The sequence below is a fragment of the Amblyomma americanum genome, chromosome 8 (genome assembly GCF_052857255.1).
Source record: "Amblyomma americanum isolate KBUSLIRL-KWMA chromosome 8, ASM5285725v1, whole genome shotgun sequence".
Taxonomy (NCBI): Eukaryota; Metazoa; Arthropoda; class Arachnida; order Ixodida; family Ixodidae; genus Amblyomma; species Amblyomma americanum.
In genome coordinates, this window is record NC_135504.1 from 97888333 (window position 1) to 97906671 (window position 18339).

At 47.6% G+C, this 18339-nt stretch overlaps 1 long non-coding RNA gene across 1 annotated transcript; it reads right to left on the reverse strand.

Moving 5' to 3' along the window:
• Positions 1-1863: 1863 nt before the first annotated feature.
• Positions 1864-16725, reverse strand: LOC144100570 (uncharacterized). The gene is made up of 4 exons (XR_013307736.1): positions 16630-16725; positions 11546-11623; positions 2889-2992; positions 1864-2067 (listed from the first exon to the last, which is right to left on the reverse strand). It is a non-coding gene; the product is annotated as an uncharacterized LOC144100570 (long non-coding RNA).
• Between the last annotated feature and the right edge of the window lie 1614 nt (positions 16726-18339).

An 18339-nucleotide genomic window follows, 5' to 3' on the forward strand; every position in this document is an offset into this window, starting at 1 on the left:
CAATAATGACGAGGAGAAAGCTTCAGTTTAAACCCCCATTCATTTCCCTAACCGTCGGCAGGCTCGGCGGCACAAGAAAAACTCATTGATGATGGCCGCGGCACTGAATCTCATCCAATTCCACTTTGCATTTTTGCTGTCGGAGCAAAAGCATGACAGTCGGAACGCTGCTTTTAATAGACGTTCCAATAGTCTGAAGGCAAGTGCAGAAAGGCCGGATTTATCGGTCACTTCTGCAGGGGACATTATGAGAGGGGTGGGGGGGGGGGGGGTTACAACGTTACATTGCTACATCTGCAGCGTGCCCGAATCCACTCTCTTCCACTGCATGGTGGTTACCCGCCGCAGTTGCTCAGTGGTTAGGGCACTCGACTACTGATCCGGAGTTCCCGGGTTCGAACCCGACCGCGGCGGCAATGTTTTTATGGAGGAAAAACGCTAAGGCGCACGTGAGCTGTGCGATGTCAGTGCACGTTAAAGATCCCCAGGTGGTCGAAATTTAGGAGCCCTCCACTACAGCACCTCTTTCTTCCTTTCTTCTATCACTCCCTCCTTTATCCTTTCCCTCACGGCGAACGATATAAGAGATCGATACTGCGCCAGTTCCTTTCCTCAAAAACCAATTATTATTATTATTCCACTGCATGGAGGAATGAGATGCCCTTGCCTTTTCCAGAAGACGATTTGAAACTTTGTAGGGCCGGGAATAAAGACCGCACAGCATGTACAAAACTAGGCCGTATGGAGTTTCTCCTATGCAGTTTCTCGAGAGAACATTATATGCCTCGTTTGCGGGACATTGTGTGTGCCCTAGCTATCCGGCATTCATGGCGGAAAAGCCGCACAGAGAAATTTCCGCTTTGGTTTGTAGTTGCGCGCTAAATATACCAGAGAAAAGTTTCTGGCGTTGCGTGTGCTGGTATTCTATGTATCACAATTCTCCGTGCTGCCGTTGTGCAAGAAATTTCCGGCTACGACAGTTCTAAATTCATGTTGATTTTATAGCTCACAAAAGCGTAGTGATCTATAATATCAAAAGTGCAGTAAATCTATTATTCCGACATCGAGTCATTTCTCCCAAAACTCATCCACAGCAAGTGATGTATCCGTACTAATTAGCGAAGAGCGTTGCAAAATTTAAGTCTATGTACGTCTTTACAGGCTCCATATTTTATAAATTGCGTGCTGATAAAAGGTAAGACCAGAAAAGGCCATAACCGCGCTTCGAGATGACACCATTTTGATCTAGGAAGAGGAGGGAATGGAAGGAAGGATGTTAGGGATCAAGGAAGGGAGAGAGGAAGGGAGGGAGGGAAGGAAGTTAGGAAGGAAGGATGGAAAGAAGGAAGGAAGGAAGGAAGCGAGGGTAGTAGTAGGGAAGAGGCCAGTAGTGGCGGGCTTCTGAATAATTTCGGCCACCTGGGGCTCTTTACATGCACACACATAGCGCAGTACAAGGGAGTCATTGCGTTAGTCCCTAATTAGGAAACCGATCCTTCCTTCCTTCCATTCCCTCGTCTTCCTAGACGAGGGAATGGAAGGAAGGAAAGGAAGGAATGAAGAAAGCGAGGGAAGTAGTGATGGAGAGAGGGTAGAAGTGTAGGTTTGCGTATTTGCTCTTTGCCTTTGATGAGATTATGCTGTGGCCAGAGCCTGCCAACTCGGGCTCGGCAGCCGAGGGCTAAAGTCTTACTGAACCACAGCGGTGGCCTGGTGTAGGACACCTCACATACAACGCTGTGGAAAGGAAGTGGCGCATGGGAGGTTTGATGAAGTGATGGTAATTTTCAGCTGAAAACAAAACCAAGAAGTACGTGACGACATTTAGCACGCCCTTTATTATGCCATTCTTGATCAGCAGTATGTGCAGCACTGGAATTCCGTAGGCACCCCTGCAATTGCACGCTGTGAAAGGCAGCTTTTAATAGAGAATGTGAGGCACTCCTGCGCCTTCACACGGGCCGTGGGGTTGGCACCTTGTTCGGCGAGGTGGGAGGACCGCTGACGGAAGTAACTTGCTCGCTCTCTTCTGCTCCGGTATACCGGCTCTCAGTTGAGCCATCTTTTCTTGATTGTGGAAAATTGTCGTGGACATGGCATCGTCGTCGAGCGTAGAATGAATGATTATTAGAACGCGAAACACAAAGAACAACATTGCTGCAGCGAAAGATAGCTTTCCCAACAATTGCCCATCGAAGCCCCTGCACCACTTCTACTTCTTCCTCTTAAAACGTGGCACATACCCACACAGGGGGGATCGCCCAAGGCACTCCACTGATGCAGTCATCTTTCTCTTCGTGTACTACTTTATCCCAGTCACCTCCCCATTCTTACAGTCTTACCAGGAGGGCGTTACGCGATCATGTATGCTGTGTACAGTCGTGTGCAAATGATAAGGTGCACATTTTATACACAAAGTCGCAAATTTTCTGGTTTTCTCAGCTATATTTTAAAAAGTTTCAGATATGGACTAAGATGAACACTAGTCGTACAACAGAAAAAATGCTGTTTGCCATTTTACCTTAAATATTCCATTGCTCTTTTTAGCGACACTTTTTCAAAATTCATGCTTGGCGCTAATATTTTTTTGTAATCCTATTGCACGAATGCAAATGAAGCGGCAAATAAATGCAAATAGGTTTTGTTTGACAATTGAGGGCATATACCTAAAATAATCTATACATTTTACTGTCGACGTTACAAAATGTCTGAGCTATTCTTTTTTCACAACCGTCATGTGAGGAAATCTTTTGAAAAGTCATTCGTTATAAATAATCATTTCAAATCATTGCTGCGAAACACACTGTGTGGGAATTGCATGAAAAGGGTGTTGCTGTTATAGGGTGGGAGTCTCTGTAAGTGAAACCATCTGCTGAAGCAAAACCTACCTGTGTAAGCGAAACCAAAGGTGGTGCTCAGTAGTGCCAGTGACTTCGGCCCCTCTGTTGTAGGATAGACACCAAGGAGTGCAACGGCGATGACCAGAGACGTGCTGCGCATGAGCATATACCGTACATATAATACTGCACCGCACGAGCATGTCATCAACATCATCATCATCACCATCATCATGACTACACCCACAGCAGGACAAAGGCCTCTCCCATATACCGTACACATAATACAGTACCGCTCAACCGCCCTTGCCTGCACAAGCGCCATCCATATCTGGAATAGACAAGTGTCACTGCTATAAATACACAATGCCTTGCACAGTTCTTAGCGTGTGCACTTGTGACGAATCAACACCTGCTCCTGGCCTGTGCTTATCCTGTGGGCTGGCGTGCTGCTCACCAGCGCAGGCGCTGAACGCCGTGAAAAGGTCCAGCGTCCCTCATGCGCGTTCTATACTTGGGCTTCAGCGGGAGCTCGCTTGAATAATACAGCCTTTAGAAATATGTGCGATCAGTTTCTCGCTTAAAGTAGATGATGGTGATGAATTTTTATGGTGCAAGGGCATCTGCGGGCAAAGAGTGCCATGGCATAAAATATATATTCGTCTACTCAAGGTGTGGCCTAATACCCATTTCCCAAGAAATTCACCGTAATTAATCTGAGCACCCGGCCAGCTGAAAGTTTGGACCAATTCTATGCACTGGAGATCAAACCGAGCTCCTTCCGCATGCTGGCGGGTGCTCAAACCACAATGCCACCATTGCGCTCGTCTGCAAAATCAGAGTAGCCAGGTTCGAACCCTACCGCGGCGGCCGAGTTTCGATGGAGGCGAAACGCAAAAGGCGCCAGTGTTCTGTGCGATGTCAGTGCACGTTAACGATCCCCAGGTCGTCGAGATTATTCCGGAGCCCTCCTTCTTCTTCTTCTTCTTCTCCTCAAGTAATATGGCACATACCCACGTGGGGGGATTGGCCAAGGTATAGGGTAGAATGCCAATGAAGCATTTGCGCGGGGAAGGAAACGTCAGAAGACTGAATCAAGATAAAAAAAAAAATGGGGAAAAATAAAATGAATTCAAGAGGTATGAGTCATCCGGAATAGAATCAATCTAGCCTTTTTGGACATGCGAAAGAATTTTGTGTATAGCTAACAGGATAATCGATTAGTTGCACTTATGTAATCGTGAAGGTAGCCGCATACACTGCTTAACGGGAATCTCTTGGCACTCGCACCGAACGATAGAAGAACTGTAAGAGACAGAGGCAGTCCAAGTCTCGAAAGAGGAACCTCCAGATATTGCTTTCTCTGAACCGCGAACCGCCGGCAAGAGAGGAGAAAATGATCGATTGATTCAACTTGCCCACATGATACACAAAGGTTTGTCGCAGCGAACCCGCACCTGCATAAGTACAAGTTTAAGTGAGGGATTCTACATCGCAGGAGCGTCATGGACACTTCACAAAGCCTTGACTTACACCACCGGATATTCCATGGGTACTTTAGGTGTTGAAAGTCCACGGTATTCAGCAACGGATCACTCAAAGTGGCTGAAATATGTTGGAACCGCTGGAAGCGTGAAGCTGCTAACAGAATGAGGTGAGGGACGGGATATATTACAGGTGCGCTGAGAGCTGACCTTGCCAATAAATCAGCCACCTCGTTAAAATAGACGCCTGAATGCCCAGGTACCCAGACCAAACGGATCTCGCGCACTGTGCTCGGAACAAAAAACCTAAGTGAACGAGTCAAGAAAGATTTTTCCGAATTTTGGAGAGAGACAATAACTGAAAGGCAGTCTGTGAGAATAAGAACCCGTGCGACATGTCTGGGAATTTTGAGAAGAGCCAAACCAATGGCCAAAAACTCTGCGAAGAATATAGGAGTATAATCAGGGATACGAACGGAGTAGCTCCAATCTAGATCCTGCGAATATATGCCAATCGCCGCCTTCTCACAGCTGCCGGAGGCATCAGTGGAGAGAACCGTATGATGTGGAAAATTCTGTAGGTGTTCAGAAAGAAGACCATTTAGGGTATGTGCGGGCATATGCTTCGCATGGGACGGGAAAATAAAGTCGTAATAGAAGACGGGATCAGCCTGCGTGTCAGCAACTCGTTGCAAGGAGATCAGATCAACCTGAAGCGGAGCTAACAGATTCTGCGTGAACCTAACTTGCGGAAGCTGATAACGTGGCCAGTGATTAGTCAAAAAAAGGTGTGGTTGGGATACAAAAATTGGAACACTAACGCCTGGGGCCGGGTCAAAAGACTTGAGGAAAGTACGCACTGTTAGAAGTTGGAAGCGGGAATAGAGGTTGGGGATACGCGCTTCCAGATAAAGGACAGCGTTGGACGCTGATTTTGGGAGCCCGAGGCATAGCCGTAGGGCACGTCTTTCCAGTAAGGCTAATGGCTGCAGCTTGTAGTTCGCGCTACCAGAGAACAAGGGGCAACCAAATTCCAGAATCGGTCTCATATAAGCCTTATAGAGCAACAGTAGCGTGTCACGACGCATGCCAAACTTTTTATTGCCAACTCGGGTCAAACGGCCCAGTGCACGTTCCCCTTTAATAACATTATTCTTAATATGGTGTCGCCAGTCCAAATTTTGGTCATAAGTAACACCTAGGTATTTAACCGACTCCACCTGCGGAATTGGAGTGGAGCGGTAGGCTAGCGAGATGTACATAGGAGCGTCGGGTGGAAATACCAGCACGCCGCATTTGCTGACATTAAGTGATAAATTGATTTGGTCCAACCAGACTTCAAGAGCATTCAGATATGCCTGCAAATACCCGTAGAGCACATGAATATCATTTGCTGATGCGAAAAAAGCTATATCATCTGCGTATACATAAACTGTAACGTTAGGATGAATGGGGATGTCCCGAACTAATATGTTGAAAAGCAGCGGAGAAAGAACAGAGCCTTGCGGCACACCTCTTGATTGACCATAGGTATTAGAACAAAAAGATCCGTCTGTACAGAAGAAAAATCTATCTTTTAGAAATTCACAAATCCAGGCGTAGAGGTAATGCGGTGGTTGTAGTTGAGCAAGCTTGTTAATGAGGACTGTGTGCTCCACGCTGTCATAGGCCTTCGCAACGTCAAGCGTCACCAAGGCCGAAACTTCTCTCTGGCGCATTGAGAGTCGTATTCGGCTCTCGAGATCCACATGCGCGGACCATATGGAACAACCGCGACGAAAGCCAATCTGTGCGGGGCTGAGGCCGTTAATATGATGAACATGCTTTGTGAGGCGACTGTGTACTACTCTTTCTATTAGCTTTACTAAATTTGAGGTTAAAGCAATCGGCCGAATATTGTCTAATTGAAATCCATTGTCTGCATTTTTTAAAAGTAAAATTATTTTCGCAATTTTCCAACTGTGAGGAATCCAAGAGGTTTCCAATGACGCATTTACAATATCTAGAAGGTGAGTTGGAAAGTCGTGCGCTAAAATCTTTAACATGCCCACAGTAATCCCGTCAGATCCCGGAGCAGCAGAGTGCATCGAGGAAACAATTTGCAGGAGCTCCGACACGTCGACCTCAGGATAGTCCGAGCTGGGGGTGAGAGTGTGCAAAGGTTCTGCTTTCTGTACCTGGAAACGTAAGGCCAGCCCCTGCGCGATGCGTTCAAGGTTTTGCTTAGCCTCCTGCGGAGACATTACCATTGACCTTATGCGATTGGAGGCCGGAGAGCTGTTATTCCGCGCCATGAATCTATAGAGAGCCTTCTTATTCTGGGGTTTTGAGAGATACGTGTTTAAATTTTGATTATAATCCTCCTTTGCCTTTTTAACAGTTCGTTTGAAACAGGCAAAGAACTTATAATTTATCCAATTAGCTGGGCTCTGATTATAGGAAAGGCTTTTCCAGGCTGCTTTTCTACGACGATAAGCTTTCTCGCACTCCTCCGTCCACCAAGGAGACGGCTGTCTGGCAGGAGCAGTAGTGCACACCGAGAATACAGAACTCTCAGCAGCATCTTGCAGAAAGGTAATTGTCCGCTGAGCTCTTTGTGCTCGACCTGAGCTAACTATGGAGGGGAGTGAGGCAGATATCAATTTTTTGTACATAATGTGGTTTAGAAATTTCATGGTTGCACCACCTTTTCTGATAGGCGAGGATATAATAGAAAAGGTTATTGGAAAGTGGTCACTAGATGTACCTGATTCTTCAGTTGACCATGCAGATACGCCAACCCCACGAGATGCTAATGTTAAATCTATGATTGAACGGGATCCTCCACGCATAAAGGTTACTGCTCCGGAATTACAGCAGCGCACTGCATTCATTGACATCCAGGACCACAGAAGCTGGCCGCAGGAGTCAGAGCGACTATCCCAGGCACTGTGGTGCGAATTAAAATCTCCTGCGATGACTGTGCTGTTTGCGCCGCTCAGTAAGGTGTCCAAACAGTCTGTCCTGTGAACACCGATTGGGAATTAGACGTTAGCAATAGTGACTTTGGCGCACTGTGGAAGGGAGATTTCAACCGCCAACAACTCACAGTCAGGGCGCATAACTGTCTGCGAGATTGATGCCCGGTGACATATTTTCGTAGAGATCATAGTTATTAACCCACCACCCCTGCCATTAACGCGATCTACCCTGAAAACACGAAATTTTTTAAATGTGAATGATTTAAGTGGTGAGAGCCACGTTTCTTGTAAAATCACAATATCTGGATTATGTTTATGAAGAAGTAATTCAAGATCCGGTAAAGAAGAAAGTACGGAGCGACAATTCCACTGCATAACTTTTAGACCCGCCATGATTATCGACTGGTTAAAGAGGCATCAACAGCCTCCTTCAGCACATCAGTCAGGGGAATTAATTTGGGGGGTCCTTTCTTTGCTTTGACTTGCGGAACAGCTGACTTCGAGGGTGAGGAAGAAGCTCGACGCTTCTGGGAAGTGGTGAGCATTTCAACGTCCATACTACAAGGATCTACGTGAGCGACACTGTCAGGAGCGCTGTTGGCAGGCGGTACTTGGGGCACGGTAGGAGGCGACATGGAATGACTCTTACTAGCAGCACTTGGGAGTGATGCCGGCGTAGCCGCCGAAACATGTGATTCAGTAGGCAGAGATTGGCCAGCAACAAGTTGAGAGAGAGCCTCGGTGAAACTGCCCAGCATTCGCTCGACCACCACAGAAGGAGCCTGTTCTACTGAGGACACTATCGAAGTAGTCAAACTTGACGGTATATCAGCAACAGAGCTTAGCGCACGGCTGGCATATGTATTACCCCTCCGATCCAGAAGTGCATAAGCATCTGCTCTCGAACATCGTTTCGCTTGAATGATATCGAGCAGGCTTTGTTCGTCGGCTCGTTTCGAGCAGTTGACATCATCAGCTGAGTGGTTGCCCTTGCATAGGCAACACTGGGGCTGATCAGAGGCGCAGCTGTCATCTGAATGCCCTTCTCCACAAACCCGGCAGCGGGTCGCCGACTTACACGCTTTACCACTGTGACCGAAACGCCAACAGTTGTTGCACTGAAGAGGACGGGGCTGCAGAGTGTCCACACGATACACTATCGGCCAAACCTTGAGTTCAGAAGGACAGGAGGAACCAGCAAACGTAGTGATAACTGACTCTGTCGCAACACGCACACCATTGAATTCTCTACTGCACCGGTAGACAGAAAGAACCCCCACACCTGCATCCTGAAACTCCTTCAGTATATCCTGCGGGGAAGATGCTGGGTCCACGCCACGAACAATACCTTTGGAACATGCGAGCTGTTCCGGGATGAAGGCTTTAACCGCTAAGGACTGAAATATTTTGCACTGGAGCAGGTCTGTGACACAATCAATGTCAGCGGACCTGCAAACAATGCCTCTCCGGCCGAACGGTCGCACCTCAGAGATCTGGAGGTAGTGGGTAGTGAGAGATCTTAGCTCCTGCTGAAGGACCTTGGGGCTTTTCATCTTGATCGTTCCCTCACCGATCGGCACGAAAGCCACAGGGATGATGTCAATTCCATTTTTACGAAAATTTTCTAGCGGCAAGCTTTGGGTGGGCAAGCTGGCAAACCAGGTTGCCGTCCCTCCACCCGGGGAGGTCAGCGACATACCTAAGCCAAACGCACCCTCAAATGCACATTAACCTGGCCTACAGACCTAACCTGAGACCTGGCCAAATCCCCCACAGAGAACGGCCTCACCAGAGATGACCACGTAGGCACCACCAGGGAACCACAGTTGAGCTCGAAGCCAAGCACCAGCAAGAACACGTCAGCAAGAACACGTCCCGGCGGCACCGTGCTAGGCGGTCGTAAGCGGCGGCTTCTTCTTCCCTCTGCTGCGGAGTTCTCTGCTGCGGCACCTCTTTCTTCTTCTCTTCTCTCGGTCCGTCCTATATCCTTTCCATTACGGCGTGGTTCAGAAGTCCGCCGATACATGTGAGACAGACACAGCGTCATTTCCTTTCCTCAGAAACTAATTTTTTATCGTTGCTGCCGTGGCTGATCCGTATAATGAGCGAGGCAGCGGTGTATGATCGATCCGCGCCGGGTTCGGTTAGAACTCTCCTCTGCGCAGAGGACCTTTTTACATCGTAAGCTGCTACAATCGCGCCCACCAATACCTCATACCGAGCGAGAGAGAGAGAAGGGAGATAGAAAAAAAAACAATTATGAGCGACGATTTAGGGGTCGTCCCCAGAGGGTGAAGCTCTTAATCCAAGGCTTATTTGCCATAGCTGTCCGGGTGACCCGGGCGATCAGGTCACGCTGGTCGCCCGGGGCTGTGCCAAATAGGACGGCTTCCTACAGGCAATGGACAGGGGTGGGGTATGAGTTACATCGGAGGGAGCATCCACTTTCGTTACGCTTAGTTCTACTTGTCGATGACTAAAATGGACGAACCCTCTGACTGTTGGTGATAGAAGACGGCTCGACATGTCTATGCCTACGGTTATCCGTACGTTGTGAAATGGTCGACTTAAGTGGCCCCCAGTCAAAGAGCGGATGTGAAGGGTTAGGCACCGCGAGAAAGGGAGGCGCGCTAGACAGAACAGCTAGGGCAGTTTCTGGAAAGCAGCCGCGCGCAAGAAGAGCCAAGTTAAGTAGGAGGCGGGCCATAGTTGGTCTAGGCCCATGTTTGCCTTGGTGGGGGCACCTTTGGATCCGAAACTCGCGTTCTGGTGCAGTCGGTCGTCCCGAGCCTGGAGACACACCTTTCGACGAGGGAGCTGCAAAGGTTGGACAATCAGATAGGTGCTGACTACACAACGTCAAGCCTCACATGCTTTCCAATTCTCTTCCAGGTTGTGCGAGGCCTTTTGCACATATGGCACAACGGCAGCTTTTTCCTTTTTCTCTTAATACTACTGTGCCTGCCTTAGGTAACAGAGGTATGCAATGAACTTTTTGTCTGCGTTTTTAATCTTGACAAGCTCTAGTTTTACCTTGTGGCCACACACATTGTTGTGCGCAGTTCAGGGGTTCACCAGTGTCATAGAGTTCAGAATTTGTGAGACGTGTTTGGACGATAGATTGCTGTCCCCGTTATTGGGATGGACTGTCGTGAACGCGCCCAAATTAACCGGCGCGTTTTTTAATGCCTCAACTTTAACTGAAATAGCGTTCATTTACAGCGATAACTTTTATAAGCGTCTTCATGCGAAATGGCGCGGTTATTCGTCGGTGTCGCCCGTGCGCTGGTGAACGCATGCACGACCCATCCTGTTTCCCTGGCACGTCACAACTAAGCAACGACGCGCGTCACCAGTCGCCCACCCCACTGGCACGCGCACATGCATACGTTGCCTCAACATGCAAGTTACCAATACAGGTTAGTTTTACAGTTGCATGTGTACTTTGAAAATATACATTCTTTTTTCCTTTGTCGATTTTCTGCTCGCTTCACGTAAGTAGCTAATCCAGAAGTAATTGCCAGAATCAGTTGCTTATATTGTAATCTGACTATAGTCAAGAGCATTCTTCGCAGGTCTCCTTCCATAAGCCTTTGTAGTTCTGTGGAGACCCGATAAATGGCACCTGGCTTGCTTGAGCCCGGTGAGCTTGGCCAAAATCAGTTGCTTAGATAAGCATTGCTGGAATGCCATTCTCCGAGTGTTCTTAACCCTGATCGGCTTTGGTATAGTATGCGGGGTTTACGTCGAGAAGCGCCACATGGCCGAGGAGCGCTGTAATGAAGAACTCCGGATTAATGTAGACCACATGAGGCTCTTCAACGTGCGCGGACATCGTGCAGCACACGGGATCAGACCCGCGACCTTGAGATCAGCAGCCAAACGCTAGAAATACTGAGCCATCACGGAAGTTGCTGAACGTTTTAATTGGCTGAAACCACTTGCTTGTCGCGAACGTCTTATCTGTGAACAAAATTTGCCGAAACGTCACTTGAAACACAAGTATGCTGAGCATTAATGGATTTCTTTCCAGCTTCCTTTAAACATTAGTGCGACGTTCCCATTGGATTTTTATTCCTTTTGCGAAGGCCAAATGCTTGTGCCCGGACCATGTATCAGAATGTCCTTTAAGAGCATGAACAAGTGCTACGATGAGTACTCATGTGGCACATACGTGAAAGCATCCCGAGCGGCAAGATAAGCGGCCGCTTAACACATTGCAGTAACCTGAAATGCTGCAATGCTAAAGTAGGTGCAAACTCACCTTCGCATTTCAGTGTAAGGCACCATGTCCGCAATGCGGCCGGCGGCGAGGTACCACATCCAAAGGGAAGCACCAGCTCTGCAAACGTGTAAAATAAATTTGCAGGCTACATCGCACACAAGCTCATATTTTATACAGGGCGATTTTTTTTTTAACGTTTAAACACTGCGAGAGATAATTTGGTTCGGTCTGTGCATTTGGATTGTACAGCAAGGCGGGCACTGAACATGATGGACTCCAACGTTTAAACAATTAACAAAAATTAACTAACAATCTTTGTTGTTTAATTAAAGGGGCAAGATTATACTGCGAGATTAAACGCTGTCAGTATCGAAGGTGAGGCCGGTTTTTCCAATTTTCTTTGAGCCAATGGGGTTCGATACTTCGAACATTTAAATTATGAATTTGAATGCCCGGTGAGCAGCCATTCCCACGTCGCAAATTTATAAAACGTCGCTGCGCATAGTACAGTTCTCGAAGTGACGTTAACTACTTCTACGTCCCAAAATACGCAAATAGTGTGCGTATTTGTCAGATAAGAAATGCAAGTGACGCCATTTTACAAATGTGTGACGCGAGAAAGCAAACACAAAGTGATGTCAGATACGTAATTTTGACTTTCGATATTTCGAATTTCATTGTCAATAAAGAAAAAAATAAAAACTGTGTTCGCCTTCGATGTCGGCGGCATGCAATTTTGCGATATTATCTTGACGCACGTAATGCCCGCCATGTTGTACAATACACCTGCACAGCACAGCACATACAGCCGCAGTACGTGCACTTCATGACGTATACTTTTCCCCCGTGATGCTAAGGAGGGCCCGTAAGGAATTTACGGATGATGTTTAGCGTGTGGGCGGCATCAGCGATGGTCTTATTAATGAAGATCTGGTCATGAGAGCACTTTTGGTAGCAAGGTAACCCTGTTGTGTATACGTAGCGGCCTTAAATCGAGCACGCCTCTTCTCTTTTTGGCACGCTCTTTAGTAGAATACAACTTAAAAAACAGCAGTTCTTAACACTGGGCTACGATCCACGGCGTACTGTATTACTCCGCTAGCCAGTCACAAAAGTAAACGATATCAGCTGTTTAATGTTTGACTTTATTGAACGAGCCAGGAATCAAATTTCTAGAGCTTGCAATATTTTTCTCGTGATTAGCTTCTTGTTTAGATGACGTGAGAAGTTTTAACAACGGACTACTTTTTTTGTCGTGGAGGAATCCTGTACGCCAGTCCTAAATCTGGGCGGAGCTTCACTGCAAACTTAAGTTGTATCTGACTATAGACCGCACGTTAGGACAGCCAACCTGTTCGACATATCAGTAGGGTCGTCGGTAACGGCGGGGCTTGCCAGCGAAGGAAGGAGTGATATACCATTGTTACTTTGAATGTGTCCACGCCACGAAGAACCGTCAAGAGAGCAACGAGGAGTAACACGAGAACAGATATACGACGTTGCTTGAGTGTTGTGCACCAACTGTGCCTCTTCTATTCCCGGGCGCACGATTATCTGGTGTATCTTATGACAAGAGAGAGAAACGCATCGCAGTGTTAAGACGCTCTGAATTCGGCGTGTGAACGAACGTGCTTTAAATACGATGGCTGACACAGACCCCGAGATTCCGACCCTAGTTTCATCCCTGTCAGGCTTGAACAAAGCAGGCAGTGTTAGCGTGACGTCACGGATGATGTGGCTGTGCAACACTCTTCGCTTTCTCGGCGCACATGTCTATGCGTAAGAACGATAGACACATTTAGTTGGGGTGTACGCAGTAAGCTTGCGCACGCATCTCTTGCTACGCGGCGTACGCTATGAATAGCTTAAACACTACACTTTTGTTGGCCGTGCCGTAGGGTACCACCCGTGCACGCGTAAACAGTAGCGCCTATCTAGTGACAAGACGTCAAAGCACATCAACGCTCGGTTGAAGAAATTTTCATACGTGGTTACTGATAACTAGGGTGAGTGAATTGCGAGCCTTTTTTTTTTGTTCCAAGAACAAAAACTATGCAAGCCGAAGAAAATGTGAGAACTGAGTAAAAGCTAGAAAACTGCTTCGCCAGGTGTCGTTGCTAGGAGGAAAGCACACCGCATTTAGTTAGGCCTAGGAGCTTGAAAATCGCCAAATTATCTGAAAAACAGGTGGCTACTTATCGCTTATACTGGTACGTGTGCGCAAGAGCAGGAGAAATATAAGGGAACCGCTACCATGCGAGCGAGCTATTCCGTAAAAGAATCCAGCGGCGACATGTATTTATTCCGAAGCGGGCGAGATGGTCCCCGCCATGTTCTCTACGCAGCACGTAGCGTACCACGCTGCGTACGCTACGCTATGCTTTATAGCGGGCGGGCGTCCGCAACGCGTGGCTAGATACGTTGCATTCTGCGCATGCGCATTTATTACCCGCAGTGTCGTTGCGTGCGCAAGCTCACTGCGTACGTGCAACTAAAAGTGTAATTCCCAGCACTGCGTCCGAACGATGTACCCAGAATCTTAATGGAGACAACGGGGGCGACCAGTACCGACTGGCTCGAGCAACGGTTGTAATGGTTGGTTTGCGACGGAAAGCGCAATGTTGGTGGGTGAATTAAGCGTCTCTTGGCCATGGCCTGCTGAGCGGAGGTGGCGGGACCGAGTCTCGATCGGGCACGGCTGCCGTGTTTGCATAACGGCTAAATTCAAAAAGCCCGGGCGCTGTGCGATCTGAGGGCATTTTAAAGAAAAGCAGCTCGTCGAAATTAATTCGAAGACCGCGGGATGCCAAACTAAAGGATCTTTCTCAGGCTACGGACTCTTTTCAACATGCTGAGTGCTGAGAGGAGGATTGGGTGGAAAAACCTGGCAAGAGACAGGAGCAGTCATCTGCGGGTGAACATGAGATGACGGTCAGTAACGATCATGACAGATGTGCAAGCCAGTCTGGCATGATTAAGGTGTTTCGTTGGCATCGTACTATTCCGGCGTTAAATTAAAACAATCTTTATGGGAGCCCGGTTTTTGCAGCAGTTCGCCATTCCCGACGCTTTTATTTTGCCTTATATGTGTGTATTTACGAACTCGTGTGGACGCAAAATCAGGCGAGTTTGCAACTAAGGAGTGTCATTCCGTACTTTTCTGTTCCCTTATACAGAGTGCAAGATGAGTTCTGTGTGTGATTAGTCCATGGCCGTTCTAGCGGATCCGGACGAATTATGCCTACTACTACTGCAGTAGTCAGCCATCCCTTACGAAAAAGGTGTGTAGACTGTCTATAGACTTCTTATAGACCATTTTATTCCTATAGAGATTTTTGTCTATTCGTAGTCTAAAGGCTATCATAAACAAAAGTCTGAAAAAGTGTATGGCCATAAATCTATAGATTATCTATAGACTGCCTATGGCATTTGTATTGCCTAAAGACTGTTCGCTAGTGACGGGTGGTTTAAATGAGCCGCCAGTGGTGCCAAACTTTCCTCGTACAGACTGCTGCTTTTCTCTGTTATCCGCCTTTTTCACAAGATGTGGCGTCCTCTGGGGAGTGGCGAAAATTCGTCTGGTACTTGTTGAAAACAGACGAACCTGGGAGACGAAAGCGCCATCTGGTTCCACGAGGAGCCAGCTGTGCCTTCGAGGCGGCAAGTGTGTATGTGCTGGACAGCTTCCGCCATCGGTCGTGTGCGCCTGTCACAAACATGAACTGCCCATGCGCAGTAGGAGCTGGCTGTTTTCAATCAATGGAGCTGGAATACAAGGGGCGCGCATGCGCACAGCGTCCGCGTGAAGAAGGCGGGTTATGGCGTTACCTGGACGCATCGTAATGCTCAGAGTATTTCTGAAGAAGAGATCGACTGCTTATACTAACGCTCGCTAAAGTAGTCTACAGGAGTCGCGAAGTATTCGTCCCGGATTCCGGAGAGCACCTCCGGTCAGCTTCTACATCAAAATGCTTCGACAGCGTTTTTGCGGACGTGAATAATACGCGAAGGTATTTGACAAGAATGCGTAACGATATAGGTCGAACAACCAACTTGATTGGTTCCTGAAAGAAAACAGGTAGAATTCCTCCCCACTTCATGCCGCCAATTACAGGTAGACGACAAACTAGTGCTCCTACATACCAGGTGTATCAGGAAAGCCCACTTTATTTAAAATTATTTTTTAGTTAAAAAGAGATTTTGTGTGGCATAGTACACTTCAAACATGAATTTGCTTTATAGGAGTAAGAAAGGAGTAATCTGCCCTCCAGCTCACTCCCTTCTAGGTGCAGGGTATGCTGCCCAGGCCCTGAAGTAGGTTTCTTTTACTAAACAGACGGAATACTTACGGTTGTACGCAGAAACAAATTTCCTATTCAAAATACAGGAAATCTTAGCCCTTACGAATATTTCACCGAGGTTTCAATCTCCTCTTTTGCTAGCCTCAAGACCTCGATGCAGCATTAAAAAGCCTCCTCCCATTGCTAAATTCATCCAGCAACCATGGTAGCAGTGAGAATATGCGTCCGTTTCCGAAGGTACGCATTACTTTTACTTAGTGACCCAAATCTACTCCAGGACTTGGGCAGAATATCTGGCCCCTAAAAGGCTGTGGGGTAGAAGACAGCTAATCATTTGAGCTAGTAAAGTTCAAAGTGGCTCAGTGGTTATGGTGCTCGACTGCTGATCCGAAAGACGCGGGTTCAATCCCTGCTGCGGCTGTCGCATTTTGATGGAGGCGAAAAGCTAGGGTCCTGTGTATTGTGCGATGTCAGTGCAAGTTAAAGAACCGCAGAGTGTAAAAGTTTTCAGGAGAGATGCACTACGGCGTCCCTCATTGTCTGAGTTGCTTTGTGACGTTAAACCTCGTAAAACCAAACAAATCAAATTCACGCAATGTGGCCCGACTACTCTAAGAGCCGCGAAGTTCCCGCACAGCACGGCGGAACCATCGGCTCTGCCTTCGCGTTCTTTTGTTAATTGTAAAGTATAAATTCCCGCACAATCGCCGTGTTCTGCCCTCGCTATTGGAACCACAGGCAGCGAGCTACGACAATACGCCAATAACTTTACACTCGTCCGATAGTCCTTTTAGCACTCCGCTCTCAACTAAAATGGCTTACCTACGCCCAGTAGTGCGATCAAGGCTACTGGAATGGTTTCTTGGCTGCGAACGGTGCAGACGTGATGCAGGTATGCCACACGACTGTCTCTGAAGCCTGCTGATCTGCGAAAAACGTGACATCCGCAATTAAGAATCGCTGCGCGTCACCGATCGCATCCGAGTCGAGGCGCGTTTACACTTGGGCATCGGTGGCGACAGCGAGCGGAACCCACAGTCACGATAGATGTTCCGCCAAAATACCACGCGACAAGCCCGATCGGTCAAGGAGAGATTTCTGCTACCAGAAAATTTCCGCCGATTTCCATCGGCCAATAGGACGGCGAGGAAGTTGCATTCCCGCGGCAATTAACATGGGGGCGCCCTTCTAAGCAGGACCCCTCGCTTCGGACTGAATGCGTCGTTGTTACTGCCTTTTTCAGTGCATTCATTGGCCATAAATAGTGCAGTGATCTTTCGCTTTGACTCATCTCACTCATATCAGAAAGTGCGAGAGATAAATTTGCTTTATTTCTTAAATTTAGTGTGACCATTCTACCACTTAAGAGGAGCGTCGATTTTGTTGACAAAACTGGTCCCAGTCACAACGACCAGGTGGTGCCACAGTCAAGCTTATCGTTGCGTCTCTGCATAGGCCGAAGTAAAAGTGATAACGTAAGAAATAGCGTAACGACCTGCAAAATGCCTGCGTTTCCTGTACGTAAGCGCGCATACGCTTATGGTGTGTAGACAGCGTCGAAAAATCTGTTTTCTTACCATATCTCTGTACGCTGCGAGCAGGCGTCGCCTATAGATGATAGGCGGCGACGTGGTGGCCGGGAAGTGTGAACGAGGAAACGCAAAGTAATACGATGCGACACTGTAGTATTCATGTAAACGTGACTTGTTCTCGCTAAGCGCCTAGCCTTCAAAGCATCGAAAACGTCTCAGCCGGTACGTTTTAGCAAGCCTCCGCCTATCATAAGAGGCTCAATCTCAATCAAGGTATACCTCCACAGTGTGAACGCAAAGTGTGGCCGAGACCGAACCACTAGCGTGTACCTATACAGTAGTTTGCAGCACTTTAAAACCTACGGCCATTTCAGCCAATCAGAATTGAGCGCGCACTGCTTAAGTCGGTTCCTCCACATCCATCATTCCGCCGCAACTGATGGCTCCATCACTTGGACGGAAAGGGAACTAGTTGGCAGCTGTTTGTAAGACACTCGGTAGACTCCATGTTAGCGAATGGGAGCGTACCACCATAGTACCCCTTCGCAGCAGGCGTCCGCAGCGCTACAATAACTACAATAACGAATACAATAACTACAATACCTGTCTGCAAAAAGTTCAGCACTGTTCAGGCATTTGAGGGAGTTTTTCTTCGAAATGTGCCGTATTTACGAAATCTATTCCTTATTATCTAGTGATACTTTAAATAAACATTTGTCTCATGGCTGGTTATCTTAAAGGAACATGCAGTTTTGTGTCATGATTCTAAACATGTCATTTAATTTCATGTAAAACATGTCCTGGTGGATGTCTGTGTACAGCATTTGCCCATCGAGTGCGTAAAAAAATCCCGACCTTTTTTCATCATGGCGTCCGGTGACGTCATAGATAGTTGCTTACTGGGGCTGATGTAGCAGCAGCAGTCTCCTTGAGGGTAGTCGTGATCCTGGATCCTGCAGGGACAACAGTTGAGACAAGGCAAGTTTAATTCGGTCGCTGA